The sequence below is a fragment of the Marmota flaviventris genome, chromosome 14 (assembly GCF_047511675.1).
Source record: "Marmota flaviventris isolate mMarFla1 chromosome 14, mMarFla1.hap1, whole genome shotgun sequence".
NCBI classification, from domain to species: domain Eukaryota; kingdom Metazoa; phylum Chordata; class Mammalia; order Rodentia; family Sciuridae; genus Marmota; species Marmota flaviventris.
Genome location: NC_092511.1, coordinates 56,193,344 through 56,201,471, shown reverse-complemented (window position 1 = coordinate 56,201,471; position 8,128 = coordinate 56,193,344).

The window sequence follows — 8,128 nt, the reverse complement described above, 5'->3', positions numbered from 1 at the left end:
TTTGGTACTAGGAATTGAACCCAGGGACTCTTAACCACTGAGTCATATCCCCAGTCCTTTTTTTATGTTTTATTTTGAGACAGGCTTCTGTTAAATTGCGTAAGGCCTTGCTAAATTGCTGAAGCTAGCTTTGAAATGGTGATCCTCCTGCCTCAGCCTCCCTAACCACTGGGATTAGAGGTTATTTAAAGCTTTAAGCATTTTTTGATTATCCACTAACTCATACATCTTAAAGGATTTTTGAAGTCTCCATTATTCTGAGACAAGCAAACTGGAATACAGAGAGGTGAAGCAAATACTCAGGCTCACCCAGGGTGTTAGTGGGACTCATGACCCCCTGCTCCTGCATGGCTTATCTTCCCACTCCTCTGTGGGAGGGAGGGTATGAGTGTATGTGTTTTCCCTTCAGATCTGAGGCAAGACTGAATCAAGGGAGGTGAGGAGGAGATGGAGATGAAGTAACAGGAAATCTTAACGGCTAATCTGCCACGTTAAATGATCGCTCCTGGCATATACTGTTCTCCTTAGGATTGGACTCAGGCCCAGTTTCTCTGGCCACTTCTCTCACAGCTCTCCTCCCACTCCAAAATATGAGTGCTCAGCTATATCAAGCTGCTGAGTTGTAACTTTGCCCCTCAGCCATCTGGAAGGGCTATTTTTATTCAAGTTGTAGCCACGTCTCTCTACTTCCAAGCATCAGATGGCTACTCAGAAGCTTGAGGAACTAGGCCACCCTTCTAATTAGGATGATGACTAAAACATTTCTGAACAGGTGGAACTGGAGAAATCCCTTGAATTTATATTTTGTGACACCTTGCTTGTTGAGAAGTCACTTAGCCATCTATCTGAACTATCTGGTCACCATTGAGAACAGAAAACATGCCCAAAACTAAAGATCCCTGTCACAGATGTCATAAAGTCCATCCACTAAAGACTTAGGTTTTCCCTCAAGGCCTCATGATTCCTAGTTTAGACACAGTTCTAACAGGTAGGGTGTTCGGTCTCTGGTTCTTTGGAAATTGAAAGCAGAATAATTAGAGGAAAGAAGGTAATTGGTAAAGGTAAGTATATGGAAAATAATTTTCTAATAGAAGTAGGACAAAAAAATGTTGCATCTAATATGTAAACCAAAGTCAAAATATAATAGATGGGGACATTTCTTATACTATAGGAACACAATCCTCTACTAAACTACATTAGCTTCTGTAGATATTAAAAAAAAAAAAAAATATATATATATATATATATATATATATATATATATACACACACACATATATATAAATAATTGGGGCTCTGATTTATTTAGGAAGATGGTCCATTATCTTAAGTAATATATCATGCCTGGTCAGTGTTTAAAAGTTCAGATTCTGGACCCAAAAACTTCCACTCATACCCTGGCCCAGATGCTTATTAGCTATGTGATGTTAGGCAAGTCACTTAATATCTCTGAGCCTTATTTTCTCATTTGCAATATAGAGATGATAATATTTATCTTGTAGAGTTGTTTTGGAGATTAAATAAGTCAATATATGTAAAACCTTTAGGACAGTGCTGTGTATGTAACATTATTTGGTACATTTTAAGAAAAGGGAGGAGGGCTGGGATTGTAGCTCAGTGGTGGTGTGCTTGCCTTACTTGTATGAGGCACTGGGTTCAATCCTCAGCACCACATAAAAATAAGTAAATAAAATAAAGCTATTGTGTCCATCTACAACTAAAAATATTTTTCAAAAGGGAGAGATACATTTCCAGACAAAATTATTTTAAATGCCTGGAGAAAAACTGAAGACATTTAAAGAAATAAAATTCATTTCCCTAGAATATTCTATGCATGGACTTTAGTTAATATTAATGGCCAGAGATTAGACTCACTATGTGTACACACACACACACACACACACACACACACACACACACTGGGAAAATATACATGGGGATTACATTTTTTAAATTATTTAAAAATAAATGATTTGCAGGCTGGGGTTGTGTGGCTCATTGGCAGAGTGCTTGCTTGTATATGTGAGGCACTGGGTTTGATCCTCAGCACCACATAAAAATAAATAAACAAAATAAAGATATTGTATCCAGGTATAACTAAGAAAAATTTTTTTAAAAATATTTGAAGTAATATACAGTTAGCTCCCCATATCACAAAGTTTTGCACCTGGGGATTCAATCAACTATGGATCAAACATATTTGGAAAAAAATTGCTTTGTATTAAATATGTGTAGACTCTTTCACATCATTATTTTCTAAAGTATGGTAACGATTTACACCGTATTTACACTGCAATAGATATTATGAGTAACCCAGAAACATTTTTAAAGTATGCAAGAGGATGTGTGCAGGTTAGATGCGAATGCTACAACATTTTACATGAGGGACTTGAGCATCTGTGGATTCGGGCATCCTGGAACCAGTCTTCTATGGTCATCGAGGGACAAATGTCCTTAGAAGACTTTTTCCACAAACAGGTTTCTTTAAGTCACTTTTATAAAGATCCAGTTTTGACTAATATACAAACATCAGGAGAGAATCAGAGAATCTAAGTTAGGTAAAGGTCAAGAATGGTGCCAAAATTTCTATTTATTATTATTTCAATCCTCTTGAGCCTGTGAGGTAAGCAGGTAAGCAACATGTGTCATATCCTTATTTTGCAGAGAAAAAATAAGTCTCAGAGGTTGAATATGAGGCTCAAGTTTAAGCAGCTAATTCTATAAGAGACTTCTGTACTTGATTCTTGATTTTCTCATTGATAAAATGGTGAGAAAAAAGTCTGTTAGGATTCAATGACGCATCTAATATGTAAGTTTCTCTTCTTTCCCTCACTTTCCTCTTGAAAAACACATTTTATCTAAAATTACCTCATTACATGCCCACACTCCTGCAGTGTTTGTTTGTTTTTGTTTTTTACAAATACCAAAAAAAAAAAAAAATATATATATATATATATATATATATATATATATATATATATATACACATATATAACACTTTGTTTTGTTTATTTTTTTAATGTGGTACTGAGGATCAAATCCAGGGCTTCACACATGCAAGGCAAGTGCTCTACCACTGAGCCACAACCACAGATCCCAGTATTTGTTTTTAATCTGGGAGCTTTGCCTTAATTTGTTTGTAGCCAAGTAGAGTACTTGCTTTTCACAAAGAAAATTACTGTGGATATATTTTTAAATATATATGACTTAACTATTGCCTAAAAGCCAGAAAGATTCTATTTCAGGAAACTCATCTACCTGTAGTATAGCAGTCCCCTTCTAATCTGTAGAAGATATGTTCTAAGATCCCTCCCTGAATGCTATATTTTCCATGCATTTTCCATAACTCTATACCCATTATAAAATTTAGTTTATAAGTTTGGCACAGTAAGAATTTAACAACAACAATAATAAAATAGAGCAAATATATAGCACGGTGTGCTATAATGAAAGGGCTTTCATCACACAGAGGCATTCAGTTTAAAACCTATGAATTGTTTGTTTCTGGAATTTTCCATTTAATATTTTCAGACCACCATTGACCCAGCTGACTAAAACCATGGAGAGTGAAATCTTGGATAAAGAGGCACTACTGTATTCCACATAGCAAGTTACTCAGAGATGGTCTTTTCTCTTTGAAGTCAGCTTGACTGCCATTAGACCACTAAATAAAGATAAATTTAAAAGTTTTCTTTGGAAAGTAGGGTATTTCATTCCCTGCTTGCTGACATAAAAAATACAACATTTTTGGTCCTATGTTAGTATTTTATGTAATCCTGATATACACACAAGCCTCTGGCCATGGTGAATTTCTTATTCTCCTTCACATATCCCAAGCCCAAACAGTTTCCTTGCCACTGCACAACCTGTTCCCTCTGCTTGGAATGCCCAGATCCACTTTCTACCTAGCAAAGTGCCAGCTTAAATGTCACCTCCGCTATGAAGTCTTTCCCGACTCCTCTAAAATGATGAGTCAAGAATAATTTTGAAATATTGCTTATTCAAATATTTTATTTTATTATCCCATTTCTGAAAAGCTTCCCCAGGCTCCCTCTATCTAAATTTCTGTTTTTCTTAAGTTCCTTGGAAGACTTCCACATCTTTCTGACTCAGTGAAAATGAGCTGACTCAATAAAAAGGTGATGAGATTCTAGAAAGAGCTAGCTGGCTGACTGGCCGGCTGGCTGGCTGGCTGGCTAGTTGACTGAAACACCAGCCAGAGAGAATTTGGAATATATTAGCCTTTAGTGGCTTAGTTCTCCTGCTCCATTTAAAGGAGACTTTTAAAGAAGGAAAGCAAATGAGGAAGAAAACACTTCTGAATTCTCTTATGATATTGCTTCCTATGAATTTGCCTTTTCATGTTAGTAGCTGGAATAACGATGATGCCGAGGTCTGTAGTTCTTTGAAGGAGTGTCTGAAGTTGTTTATTTATGGGTAATAACCACCTGCGCTGCTGACCACATATTTCCAGCCCTCCCCGATCTGGGCACATGACAAGACTGTACATCTGTGGCCATCAGCAGGCTCATGTGCCAGTAGCCCTGCCAATGAGTTGTGAGCAAAAGTGACATGTGTCACTTCCAGGCTCTGACTATCTGTGCAATGCTCAGCAGAGCTCTCTTTCCCTTTGCTGTGGTAACCAGCCACTTCCAAGAGGATCCATCATCCTGGGCCCTGGAGTGAGAAGACAGGGAGTAGAACCCTATTAATTTTTGTTGGACCTGTAGCATAAAAGAAACAATAAACTTCTCTCCCAACATATTATTGTGAAAAATGCTGAAATAAATATATATGTGTGTGTGTGTGTGTATATATATATATATATATATATATATATATATATATATATATTTGAAAAACCTGCACAAGAAACATACACATACTGATCACCTGGATTTTGCAGTTGACATTTTGCTTCTGTCATTTCTCTATCCCTTTATGCTGTATCAGTCCTTCTTTCTCTCTTTCTTTCTCTCTCTCTCTACCTCTTTCCCTCTTTCTTTCTTTTTTCTTTTCTGATAAATTATCAAAACGCTTGGGGCTCAGTCATTGCAATAGCATGGTCTACAATATCTGGAGAATCTAGACCAGTTGCTCTTCTTTTTTGCTGAGGAACCTACAGTGGAACTAGACTCAAATGAAAAAGCAATTGTTTTAAGTTAGTGACAAGAAATCATTTCCTGTCAGGTACAGTTAAAAGTCATAGGATGGATTAGGAGAAGAATTAACCCATCTTTTTTCTCTGAAATTCTTAAAAATAAGATAAACTCAGAGTGAGCTAGTTTGGATGTGGCTCTATTTGGAGGTCAAGGGGTGGGTTAAACTGAGAAAGAAGACGCAAAATTAGCAGGCATTAAGGCCTGTTGTGTGCAGAGGTTTTATATATACTACCTCATTAGAGCCTCCAAACTCTCCTATAAAATATATATGATTGCCATTACAAAAATGAGGACGGGAAGCTCAGAGAAGTTAAGCTGCCTGCCAGAGGTCACATAGTTTGTGTGAGCAGAAGAGACAGAATGGAAACCTAAATCAGTACAATTCAAACATACTTATCCTCCTCCTCCTGAACTCTGGGCTTCTGACAACCCCAGAGGCTGACATCTCCCATCCTCTGAGATGACCATTCCTGTGAAGGTGAAGGCCCAAGAGGTAACAATGACATTAGTGACATCCTCCCTCTTTGTTTGAAGCAAAATTTGAAATGTCAAAATTATTTTCTTTTTTAACTTTTTCTATAGAGCTTAACCTTTCCCAAGAGATTTTTTTTTTGAGATCAAGTCCTTAAAACAATGTTTGAATACACTCAAAGGGACACCACAAGGGAGTTTTTTAAAGTGATGGAGGTGTTCTGCACCCTGATAATGGTGGAGATTGCATGAACCTATACGTATGTTAAAACTCATAGAGTTGTACACACACACACACACACACACACAGAGAGAGAGAGAGAGAGAGAGAGAGAGAGAGAGAGTTAATTTTACTGTATGCTTATTTAAACAAAGAAACATACATAAAAACACTAATGCACTAAGTGGCCCACAAGGCAAAAGCTCAAGCCATCAAGTCAGGCCAACTCCTAAAAGCATGAATGATTATCCCTAGAGGAGCAGATAGACTACTGAACAGACACACCAAGGTGTAGCTGCCAGTGTGGTTCCCTCCTCTTCCCCTTAGCTGGTTTGCTTTGAATATATGTATCTTGCTTTGGCTCTTAAGTAGTACTTTATTGGATCTGGAGTAATGGAGCTGGGAAGTAGAGACCATGATTCGGGAGGCAGAACCTAGAAAAAGCAGAGTCAGAGTAGTGCCTTGATCAACACTGGGTTAACTCAACTGGGCTAACCTCATTGGCCTGAGAACAGATATAAGAAATCAGAGTCTGTTGGAAAATGCAAGATTAAGAACTCACAGGAGGCTTGCCCAGAGATTAATCATAAGAATGAGGAGCCTGCGTGTGAGTCCAGGTAGATCCAGGGAGCTAAGTCTAGATCCCCCAGACATCTAGGAGACTAGTGGACACCTGCTGCCTAAAATTTCTTATATTTTGATCCAGAACCAAATCCATGTTTCCCATGGTTTCTGCAAAACCTGTTGGATTAATTGTTCAAGGTTTTGTTCTGCCCAGTTTGCATTCAGGATGCTTTTCTGCGTTGCATAGAACCTGTGAATCTTTTTGGAGCTTATCTATCTTGGGAGGAAAATTGAGCAGACTTGAAGGCAGGGGTGGAAGCCACCTGCTAAAGACAATATGAGCATTTGGCATGGTGGGTGGGGAAAATGAGACAGAGCAGAGGGGAGGGGGCTGGGAATTAGCCCACTCTTGCTCTTGCCTGCATCTGGTGTCCCAGGAGCTGCTCTTGAGCAATGCCTCTCTAATGAGTTGGCGGCATGAACTTGTGCTTGTTCCTCCCTCAGGGAATGAGGGAAGACAGGCTTTAAAGCTGCTAAAATGCTTGGAGAACCTCCAAAGAGACGCTTGACACAAATGCAACATATTAATGAAAACAGCTTGGGCTTGGCTAAACAGTGACGATTCTAACAAAACAAGCATATGGGGATTGATGACAATTGTCCCAAAAAAGAAACAGCCCAGCCCTGTACTTTGCTTGATGCTTCTTTATAATCTTCCCGGAATTCACTGTCGTTTTATCAAACTTAGGCTGGTATCTATTTATTCTCAGGAGTGCCAAGAACAACTACCTCAAGGGATCTCTTAAGGGCATAAGAACATTCTTCATTGAGTGCCATCTCCAGGAACAAATGTTCTTCACCATTTTTTTTTTCTTCAAATTACATGCTGTGCCTTCCTAGGGAAGGCGTCTCACAGCCATCAGAATTATCTGGGACGCTTGTTAAAATGTACATTCCCCTGAGCTCCACCTTTGTAGACCTGTCAAATCAAGTGAACTCTCAGAGAGTGGTAGGTCCAAAGCATCTGCGTTTTAATGAGCCACTTTAGGTGAGTCTTAACACATTAAAGTTTGGAAATCATTGCTACAGGGTTTATTCACTAAGTCCTTCAGAATGTGCACAGATTCATTCAACAAGCATTCTCCTGCCAGGTACCCTGGGGGCAGAAGATGGTAATGGAAGTGTGATGATATGTAATCAAATTGCTTATGGCTAAATATCGATGATAAAATATGGTTTAGAAGGGGATATAAAATACATGAGAGTAGAGAGGAGGAGTCTGCTAGGAATAAGAGGCAGCTTCATAGATGATATTTGAGCTGTATCTTGAGGAATTAGTGGAATCTAATCAGGAGGATGAGCAAGAATGTGCATATCTCAGGCCTAGAGAAGTTCCTGTGGGGTGCTGGCATAGGAAGGTGTATGATTCCTTCTGGAGGAAGGGATTCTGTGGGGCTGGAGCCTAGGAAGTTGTGGGGGAGAAAAGAGGTGTGGGCTGAGGCCTCTGAAGAGCCTTGTATACATATTAAGCAACTTAGTTTTAGCTGTAGAGAAAGTAAAAGCTAGAGGAACTCTTTTAAGCATAAAATGACCCAGTGATATCTGGTTGTAAAGCAATCTTCCTGGTGGCTATGTGGAGGCAGGGAGATGAGTTCGAAGGCTTCTGAAGTGGTGGTGAAGGGTGGGGAGGTTAAATGGTGACAACCGCAGA